The sequence below is a fragment of the Tiliqua scincoides genome, unplaced genomic scaffold, assembly GCF_035046505.1.
Source record: "Tiliqua scincoides isolate rTilSci1 unplaced genomic scaffold, rTilSci1.hap2 HAP2_SCAFFOLD_119, whole genome shotgun sequence".
Classification (NCBI taxonomy): domain Eukaryota; kingdom Metazoa; phylum Chordata; class Lepidosauria; order Squamata; family Scincidae; genus Tiliqua; species Tiliqua scincoides.
In genome coordinates this window covers 322-11,207 of record NW_027101371.1, presented here as the reverse complement: position 1 = coordinate 11,207, position 10,886 = coordinate 322, and the positions used below count along the sequence as shown (strand labels likewise).

Below are 10,886 nucleotides of genomic sequence, written 5' to 3'. Positions count from 1 at the left end.
TAGGATGTCATCCTGGATGTGCAATTCAAGGGAAGAGCTCCTTTCCATTACACTCTGCAATTAACAACAACATTAAGGGCTCGATACGGCTAAGAATAGCCTTAGCCCACCAGCGGCGCCTTCTCCCCCCCAGCATAAAGACCACCGTGTATCGGGGGGGGGGGATAGCTAAGAAAAATCACAATCCCTTGCTACTCAGTAAAAAAAAAAAAAAAAAAAAAAAAACCACCGGGAGGAGAAGTCAGATTTTTCACAAGTTATTTGCATAGAAGAAATTCAATGCAGAGATTCTTCTATTCAACCCTTCATGGTCCTGTCCAGGGAAGGAGGGCTGAATCCACCTGGAAAGTCGCAGGGTGCATCAGACAGTTCCGTCTGGATGGAGAAGCAGATTGTCAGCTCAATCCTATCCACACTTTCCTGGGAGTAAGCCCCATTGACTGTAATGGGACTTACTTCTAAGTAGACATGCATAAGATTGGACTGTGAGTCCGAACCCAGGATCCAGGGCAAAACAGGAATCAAAGAGGATCAGGTATAAGATCTCTAGAACCTGGGCAGATCCCAAGAGGATGACAGCATGATTCAACAAGGGCTTGGTGGTAACCTAGCTTTTATATATGCTTCCCTGGCCAAGTGAGCCTAAACTCACACTGTTTTGCAGGGGTGACACCACAACCAGGGGACGTCCACTAAAACTGAGTGTCAGGAGAGTTAGAACAGACAAAAGAAAATATTCAGAGGCAGCTACTTCTAAAACCAGGAGACTTGCACGTATGGCTTCTAACCTGTGAAGGACTTTTCTTCTGGAAATCTGTCCAATCCCCTTCTCAAGGCATCTAGGCCCAACACCATCATCACATCCCAAGGATGACAAGGGGTGACAAGGATGACAAGAGGTGACAAGGAGTTCCACAGACTACGCACACGCTGGGTAAAAGAAATATTTTCTTTTTCCTGTTCTAACTCTCCCGACACTCTGTTTTAGTGGATGTCCCCCGGTTCTAGTGCTGTGTGAGAGGGAAATGAACTTCCCTCTATTCACTCTATCCACTCCCTGCTTAATTTTGTATGTCTCAATCATGCCCCCCCCTCCCCACAGGTACCTTTTTTCTACACTACTACTATGATAATTTAAGCACAGGGACAATACTAGTGGACCATGATGTTGTACATGAACCCCCCCATGGAAAGTACACCAGCTAGTTTGAAAATCCCAAATCCCCCCTCCGGAAGTCCCCTAAAAGTTCTTGAAGCTGGCATCTTGCCACGACTATGTTGGAGTCCCAACATCAACAAAACAGATACACGTTTGAGACTGCAGAAAAATATCAACGCAGATGACGAGATGGAGATGGGGCATCTGCTTTGCCACGTCGTCCAATGCTTACCCAGAATTTGAGGCCTTTAAAACACACACACACACACACACACACACACACACACACACACACACACACACACAATGGAAAGTCACACCTACTAATATCCTGGAACTTTTTGCCAGCGTTTTGAAAGGTTAAGATGACTGTGCCTGCCCGCTGGGAAGCCTTCAAATCCTCGTGCTTGCCTGCTTCGGTTCTAAACAATGCAAGCCCGACGAAGATAATCAGATTACCGCTGAAGCATTTAACAGGCCAAAGATAAAGCGCCATTCCCATTTGGATTCTGAGAAAATGACAATTAGCGCACGGCCTCCATAAGGACTCGCAGACAAAGAGGTCAATCCTCGAGGGGACAGGAGACGCAAAGAGCGATTCGTCCAGAGACAGCTAATCAATCCCCCTGCGCAGTGCTCTGTTGATGTGCCCTTCTGGATTCCTGCCCAACTCTTGCCCTGGCTGCCGTCCAATGCGCCAGATGCTGTCAAGTTCGAAAGATAGGCCTCCAGGGTTGCCACTTGCCAGGTAGTTTCCCCGCACTCCCCCACCTGCCAGGCTCGGCTGGCAGTCTCCGTAACCCGAAGTCATACAGCATGGCTCTGAACTCTCAGCGTCGCTTCAGGACATGTTGAATCACGGCCAGGCCGCGACAGCTTGTCGCGACAGCCAGAGGGAGACTGGTTGAAGATCTTCCTCAGAACCAGGGTTACAAATAAGGCCAGCAGGGATCTCAGGGGGCAAGTTGGTGGAGGCACCAGAGGTGTCACTACGGTTTGCTTCGCCTGGTGCAAGAGCTCATTGTGTGTCCCCCAAAATGGGCCTCCTCTCATACCAGCCATACCAAATAAATGATAATATCATATGCACAGCCTAAATGCAGGAGCATCACTAGGGTCTGTGTCACCACCATTCACTCTATTTAATACAGTGGATCTCGCACGTTTAGCACCAGGACCCACTTTTTAGAATGAGAATCTCAGGACCCACTGGAAGTGATCTCATTAAGCAGGGAAAATTTTTTAACAATCCTAGGCTGCAATTCTGCCCACATTTACCCACGAGTAAGTTCCAATTGACTATCATTGTTAAAAGAATATACATAGTAACTTGCTTAAAGTATAGGTCTGTAACAGTCCCCCCAATGCAGTCACATACCATGGTAGCATCAAGTCATTTCGTATTAACGAAATATTGAAATGAATGGGGACCCACCCGAAATGGGCTCGTGACCCCACCTAGTGGGTCCTGACCCACAGTTTGAGAAACACTGCTTTAATATACAACAGGAACCATACTCTCCACTGTTGCAAATGTTGCCTTCTATACAAAGGGGTCCTTGACTGTATAGAGGCTTGGAATACAGCCAGCAAACACAGCCCCAATCTGATCTATGCATTCATTTTCACACTTGATAACTTTCAGGAATGCCGTGATCCAGGACTCCCAACACAGGAATAGAAGAGTTAACCTGACCAAGAACTCCAGCAACACTTACTGCAGGGGAGGCTGACCTAACTCCAACATGGAGCCTGCATGGTCCCCTTGAGCTAGAGCCTCCTGAGTTGAGAATCCCCAGCAGAGCAGCTCCTACTGAGTCTGATTCTCAATGGACTGGACCACCCTGGACCAAGAAGCATGCTCTCCGTGGTGTCTGCTTACCATGGATGTGCAGTCAAGGGAGATGGAACCTCACCAGATCGAACAAGTTTAAGAACATAACATAAGAAGAGCCCCACTGGATCAGGCCCTAGGCCCATCTAGTCCAGCTTCCTGGATCTCACAGCGGCCCACCAAATGCCCCAGGGAGCACACCAGATAACAAGAGACCTGCAAGGCCTCCTGGGAATTGTAGTTAAGAACATAAGAACAGCCCCACTGGGTCAGGCCATAGGCCCATCTAGTCCAGCTTCCTGTATCTCACAGCAGCCCACCAAATGCCCCAGGGAGCACACCAGATAACAAGAGACCTGCAAGGCCTCCTGGGAATTGTAGTTAAGAACATAAGAACAGCCCCACTGGATCAGGCCACAGGCCCATCTAGTCCAGCTTCCTGTATCTCACAGCAGCCCACCAAATGCCCCAGGGAGCACACCAGATAACAAGAGACCTGCAAGGCTTCCTGGGAATTGTAGTTAAGAATATAAGAACAGCCCCACTGGATCAGGCCATAGGCCCATCTAGTCCAGCTTCCTGTATCTCACAGCGGCCCACCAAATGCCCCAGGGAGCACACCAGATAACAAGAGACCTGCATCCTGGTGCCCTCCCTTGCATAGGCATTCTGACATAGCCCATTCCTAAAATCAGGAGGTTGCACATGCACATCATGGCTTGTAACCCATAATGGATTTTTCCTCCAGAAACTTGTCCAATCCCCTTTTAAAGGCATCCAGGCCAGACGCCATCACCACATCCTATGGCAAGGAGTTCCACAGACCAACCACACGCTGAGTAAAGAAATATTTCCTTTTGTCTGTTCTAACTTTCCCAATTAAAAAAAAAAGTATCTTGCCTTTTTTTGTCACTTCCCCCATGTGCGTCACCCAGTGAGGCCCACACCCCCCTAGCGACACCACTGACCTAATGTTAAATTGAAAGTAATTTTGATATTCTTCCTTGATGTTCTGAAGAATTTCTAAGAAAGCCAATTAAAAAAAAAAAATTTTGACATGCAAAATTTCTCCCCAGAACTTTCACACTTTGCCAGCAATGAGAAAACAGACACAGGCGATTTACATTCCAGATTGATTAATCAATCAAAAATATTTTTTTTAAACCCCCCACCGACCGTATGCTGTCCTTGCCGTCACCAGTCTGGATTACAGCTATTTCCATCAAGGTTTGGGGAGCTCATGTTTTTAGAGGCTGTCACTCAAAAGAAATCTTAGTCAACTGACCATATGGGCTTTAATTGATTAATGAATTGATTAGCGATGAATGTGAATAAAACATTGCTTCGAAGGTGGCAAATATCCTCTCTGCTTTGTGAGTGATGAATCTTATTACAGAGACAATCTCCCTGGAAAAGCATCCTCTTCTTGGGCGAGGGGAAAGAAATCTCTCTATTATGAAGCTTGCTACCTATGGATTTTAATCGCTTCTATTAAAAAAAAAAAATTTTTTTTAAATAAAGACATGTTTTTTTTCATCAATCAAAAGATTTTTAAATCAACTAGTTCAGGGGTCCTCAAACATCCACCCAAAGTGACTCACCTATTCCACAGCGGATGGCACCATGATCCACCTGCTTCTCTAGCATCAGACCTCCACAGGCCTTTACAGACCTCTGGAAGCAACCCAAAGTCACCTTCACAAACTCAGAAGTGACTTTCCAGCTGCTTCTGGAGGTCTGCGGAGGCCCCGAGTGGTTTCCAATTGTAGCTGGAGGGCTCCAGTTTGGAGCCAACCGCAGGGAAGTGTGGGTGGGGAGAACCCAACGCAAGACCTACTGGACATTGGGTTGCAACCCGCCAGTTGGAGAAACAATGGAACTAGCTGGCTCAACACTGCAGTCCTGTGTTATCCCGATCAGTGTGTGAGGTTGGCAATCCAACTTCTGCCTGAGATGCTCACCAGGCACTTATCCATTGCCGACATGGACACCCTTCTCAATTTTCCTGGTTCTTTCACAGATGGCAAAAAAAAAGAGGGGGGGGACTCATTTGATGCTTTTAAGGCGAGGGTCATAACATTCTTATAGGTTTGGGCAGGGTAGCTTATGGCTGTTTTGTGGAAGTATCTTTTTTATTAAAACAACAGGATGCTGGACTAGATGGGCCTTGAGTCTGATCCGTCAAGGGCTTTTCTTATGCTCCTGAGTTCACATCACAGCAACACATCAACCTTACACTCCATCAGGCTGAATAAAAGCAGGTTTAGCCAGATGGTGACCAAGTGTGTCTCAATGGGGGGGGGGGGCGGAGAGAATATCATAATCTGGGTTTGTGATCAACAAGGCCATGTGTGTACATTTGTGTGTCCATCCAACTTTATAAGGAAGGGGGAACACAGATCAGGGACTCGCAGCCCAATCCTATCCCCACTTTCCTGTTACCCTGCACATGCCCGATCTCGTCTGATCTCGGAAGCTAAGCAGGGTCAGGCCTGGTTAGTACTTGGATGGGAGACCGCCTGGGAATACCGGGTGCTGTAGGCTTATACCATAGTCTTTCCATGCCCGATCTCGTCTGATCTCGGAAGCTAAGCAGGGTCAGGCCTGGTTAGTACTTGGATGGGAGACCGCCTGGGAATACCGGGTGCTGTAGGCTTATACCATAGTCTTTCCATGCCCGATCTCGTCTGATCTCGGAAGCTAAGCAGGGTCAGGCCTGGTTAGTACTTGGATGGGAGACCGCCTGGAAATACTGGGTGCTGTAGGCTGATACCATAGTCTTTCCAGACTGAAGGTTGCCAACCATCTCCCTATACTGAACACTATCTCCCGATCTTGTCTGATCTCAGAAGCTAAGCAGGGTCAGGCCTGGTTAGTACTTGGATGGGAGACCGCCTGGGAATACCGGGTGCTGTAGGCTGATACCATAGTCTTTCCAGACTGAAGGTTGCCAATCAAGCCCCATTGAATCTAATGGGACTTACTTCTGAGTAGATGTGCATACGATTGGACTGTCAGTCCAATCAGAACAGGGTGGGCAGGCAGACTTATAGGGCAAAATGGAAAATAAGCTCTATCTCCCAATGGGGTTGAGCCATTGACCCTGTGAATCATTCCTTCTCTTGGGATTCTTATCTGGGATACTATGACGGGCACATGACGCAAACATGGCAATTTCCCCCTTCCTTCTGCTCCAATTGCTCACAGCGTGCTGAATTTACAAGGCAACATTGTGAACCGAGGCCGTTTTTGGTGAATACCATCGCATTAATTTAATGAGCTTGGGTTCTTACTGTACATGCATAAATCTTTAATTACTCTTGTTCAACTCATTTGGAGCCATTAGAAATCCCCAACTCACTTTCCTAATGAGTGGGGGGACCTTTTCTCTAACTTTTAAAAGAAAGTAATTTGTCCAGTTGTTGCCTTGACCTACCCAGGGATTACAAAAAGAACCATCTCGTGTCAGACTGGGAGCATCTCAAGTCCATGACCTCGTTGGGAACACGCTATTTTTTCAGACGGTTCCTCAAGGCACCGCAATTGTTTTGAATTTTGTTTTAAAAATCTGCTTTGGGAACAGGATGGCTGCTAAGGGCCCGATCCTATCCAACTTTCCAGCACTGGTGCTGCTGCAATGCAGCTCCAAGGTAAGGGAACAAATGTTCCCACACCATGAGGAGGCCTCTGTGACTACCTCCCCACCACAGGATGCAGTGCCCACCCTATTGGCACAGCTGCACTGGCACTAGAAAATTGGATAGAATTGGGCCCTAAGTCATTTCAGTACAGAAAGGCAAGAAAATAGCAGCAGAAATCCAGAGACTTCCCTAGGGTTTGCATCACCCCCCATAGTAGACCTCCTCCCGTACCAGTCCATACAGAATAAATTACAATGTCATACGCACAGCCTAAAAGCAGTCACTTCACTAGGGCTGGTGTCATTCCCATTCACCTTATTTATTTTTAATATATCACAGTACAAGTCACTCAACAAATCAGTAACCAACAAAACCACCAATGTCCAACTTGATGACACTCGTGCAACTGAAAAAGAGTTCCAGTATTAGCTCTGATTCATGGAAATAAGAGTTGACTCACACTAACACCTTATTGGTTCCCTGCTGTGCCATCACAACACTGCATTGGCTTGCAGAATAATCAGTCCCATTGGTCAGTTCTGAGTTAAGGAAATCCACTTTTTGTTACATAAGGCAGTTGAGTTTCTCTGACTATTTGACTATAATTTTTGATAGACTATAGATATTTTAACACAGTTTATTACACTGCATTCTGCGTGACATTACCCATCAAATGATATCTAACATGATGGAATTATTCAAAAATATCAAGTTTTGGCTAGTTGTGGTGTCACACACACACACACACACACACACACACACACACCCCGGTTTCACCTAGTGCTGTCTGCACCCCATACACCTTCCTAAAGCAGTGATTTTCAAACTTTTTTTTTTTGTCTCAAGGCACACCATCAGTTTTTGGAGAACTGACAAGGTGCACCAAGCTGTTGGTAGGAGTCTTATATCCCCCAATGGTCCTGTTAAAAAATGACCCTTGTGGCACACCAGTGTGCCACTGCATAGTGGTTGAAAATGGTTGCCTTAGAGACACTTCTGCAGTTATCATGGGAGAGACAGGGCCAGGAGGCAATGCCAGGAATCAGGAAGGATGCCAGGATTTCCTAGCAAGAAGCTAAACCAGGAGTCAGAGTCAAAGAGTCAAGCCAAGAGTCACAGAAGGGGCCAGAGACACCTTGTTCAGGCAGGCAACAACCCAAACAGAAACCCTTTTCTAGCCCTTCCAAGGTATCCAGTTGTCGGTCTGAGTCGGTCCGGCTGGCCTGGAGCCCAAGAGCCATTTAGCAAGCATCTCAGGCAGAGTGCTGGCAGTTCACCACACGGGGCATCTGCTTTTATATTAATGTGATTTTAAAAGGAGCTCAGCCAACGTATTTCCGAGAATCGCCCGTTATACAACAAAGAGCCACGTGGCTCACAAGCCGTGATTTGGCCGCTCTTGATATATATACACACCTAAAGCTCCAGGGAGCTGTGAGCAAGCCCTGCAAAGAGAGCCCTGCTACCCCTTGTACTCATCTCACCAAGTATAACACACTGAAGCAAATCGAGGGTGCAGCCACAACTGGAATACTGTGTCTAGTTCTGGCCACTGCACCTCATGAAAGGATATTGCACAGCTAAGAGGACAACCACAGTGATCAAAGGCAGAAAGTGTTTTCCTTAGGACAGTGGTTCTCAAAATTTTTAGAACCAGGACCCTCTTTTTAAAATGACTGCAGCCATTTTCAGCCACTGTGCCATGGCACATTGGTGTGCCACGTGTGGTCCACAGGTGTGCCACAGGAATTTGGGGAAAGTTGCCCTGCACATTCCTGATCTCGTCTGATCTTGGAAGCTAAGCAGGGTCAGGCCTGGTTAGTACTTGGATGGGAGACCGCCTGGGAATACCGGGTGCTGTAGGCTTATACCATAGTCTTTCGAGACTGAAGGTTGCCAACCATTTTATTTATTAGTATGGCCAATGGGGGACGTGAGGCCCTCACTGGCAGCATGGTGTGCCTTGTCAGGGCCCAATTCTCTCCAATTTTCCAGTGCTGGTGCAGCGGTGCCAATAGGCACATCCTGTGGTGGGGAGGCAGTAACAGAAGCATCCTTAAGGTCGGGGAGCATTTGTTCCCTCACCTCGGTGCTGCACTAGTGCTGGAAAGTTGGATAAGATTGGGCCCTCAATTGTCCAAAACCTGATGGTGCGCCTTGACAATTTTCATGCCTTGTCCGTGCGCCTTGTGATGAAAAAAGGTTTAAAATTGCTCCTTTATCAGGACCCTGGGGGACTGGGGATAAGAATAGGCCCCTCAGTTTGGCTGTACTTGTCATAAGAGGCAACTAAACAGCCACCGGGTAGATGGGACTCGTCAGCCTGGGAAGGCAGCTCATCTGAGAGAAGGAAAACTCTGATCCCAAACCTCCACTGCCCTTGTGGGCTACATCCAGTTATAGAAGAGGCCTTTCAGGAGTCAACCTCGAGGCAAAATCCGGAGCCGGAGTCCCTGAGGCAGTTCATGGCTGAACACAGTCACGTTCTGGCAACTCCTGCGACGCCGCTGGAACCAACCGTATTGGCTTCTGCCTTTCCATTGGACCATTTCAGTGACATGGAGAGGGGGGAATTTGCTGCATGGGTAACAGTCTATCCTCCATATCTACTTTACCCACGCTTCGTGCACTGGAGAGGACACCCTGTTCCAGAACCACCATTCAGAGCGTGACACCATAGGTCTTCTGAGGACTGAAAGGATGCCAACAAGGCAAAAAAAAATCAGGACCCACCTAGCCTGCTGAGACTTTTTTAAAAAGTTGATCTAAAAAGAAATTTTAAAAAAAAAATTTACAAGTAATATTTTATTTATTTATTTGCACTGCCCCCGCCCCCCCAAAAATCCAGCGCAGTATTAATCTCCAAGGGAGGTCTGATTAGTGTACATCCCCCAAGAAAACTCCTATTATCCTCACAGCAAGCCCTGTGAGATAGGACAGGCAGAGAGACAGTGACTGGTTCAAGGTCTCTGGGGGATGCCCTGTTTCAACTGGTCTCTTATCAACTGCATGCTAAGCAAACCAACAATAATTCCACAGGTCTATTTTGTTTTGTAAGCTACAGTAAAAAAAAAAACCAAGGTGTGGTGTTGAGATGTGTGTGGGGGGGGGGTGTGCCCTTTTTCGTTTTCTGTAACCAACTTGAGGAGCCCCTGCTGAGTCTTCTGACAAGACTTGGATAGATCACAGCCTGGGCCCGATTGACTTCTCCCCACCAATATAAAAATACCTTGTAATTGGTCTCGTTCTGCTGATTCAGAAGTGCAAACTCTTTTTGCCAGCTGAAAACGTTGGCACAGTTGAGGTTCATAAAGAAAATTGCAACTTTTTTTAAAAGGTTGAGGGAACACTTTCATGCTGAGGTAGACGGAAAAGTGTATGTGTTTGGGGGGGGAAAATTGGGGGGGGGTTATATTGCTAGATGATTCAGAGTTGCTGATCTCTTTTCCCCCTTCCAAGCACAATGTGTCGATTTGTGTAATTCCTTATGAATTACCAAAGTGACCGGGGCAGCGTTTGAGAGAAGAGGGTCGTTTAAGGCCATCCAGATTTATGAAAACGCCCGCGTCTTATTAATCCCGCTTGCCTCCCTATAAAGGCTGGGGAGAGGAGCGGAGAAGAGACCGAACGCCTGACACTGCAGCGTTCCCCAAGGGAAGATGACCTTACGCTACTTGGCAGTCCTCCTTCTGGGTCCCAGAGGTCAACGCCAAGGAGCGGCCAGAGAGCATCGTTTACAAGCCCCTGGAAGGGATGGGCCAGACGTGGCACCCGAGGGTGGGAAGCGGGTTAAGGAGGGTAAGCAAGCATAAATGTTGGCTAGATATAAATCCATCTGTTCCTTTCAGCAATGAAGCCATGATGGCGCCGTCAGAAAGCATTGATTTTCAGCCCCTTCCTCTCTCTCTCTCTCTCTCTCTCTCTCTTGAAAGCTTTACTACTATTTTTTTTTTTTAATACAGTGAGCGACAAAACCAGGGGTGAACATTTCAGAGTTTTAGCAGAGAGAGGGACCAAATTCCCTGAAAGGCTTTTTGGATGTATTCAAGCTCAAGTTGCAAATAAAATAAAATAAAAAAAATATTAAAAATCCATAAAAAAATTGGCGTAATTTTAAAGAGCATCGATTGCTGCCTTTTTTATAAGTGTTTACAACTGTTCCCAATGTTCACATCAAGGTAGGCAGGAAATGCCCTGTGGTGGACATGACAGTCTCCACTTGCCCCACCACCGATGGTATGAGAACAGAGTA

At 47.0% G+C, this 10,886-nt stretch overlaps 2 pseudogenes; both read left to right on the top strand.

Annotated features, from left to right (window-relative positions):
- Positions 1 to 5,418: 5,418 nt before the first annotated feature.
- LOC136635880 (5S ribosomal RNA) lies at positions 5,419 to 5,537 on the top strand (annotated as a pseudogene).
- Positions 5,538 to 8,381: 2,844 nt separating this feature from the next.
- On the top strand, positions 8,382 to 8,500 carry LOC136635882 (5S ribosomal RNA; annotated as a pseudogene).
- Positions 8,501 to 10,886: the final 2,386 nt, after the last annotated feature.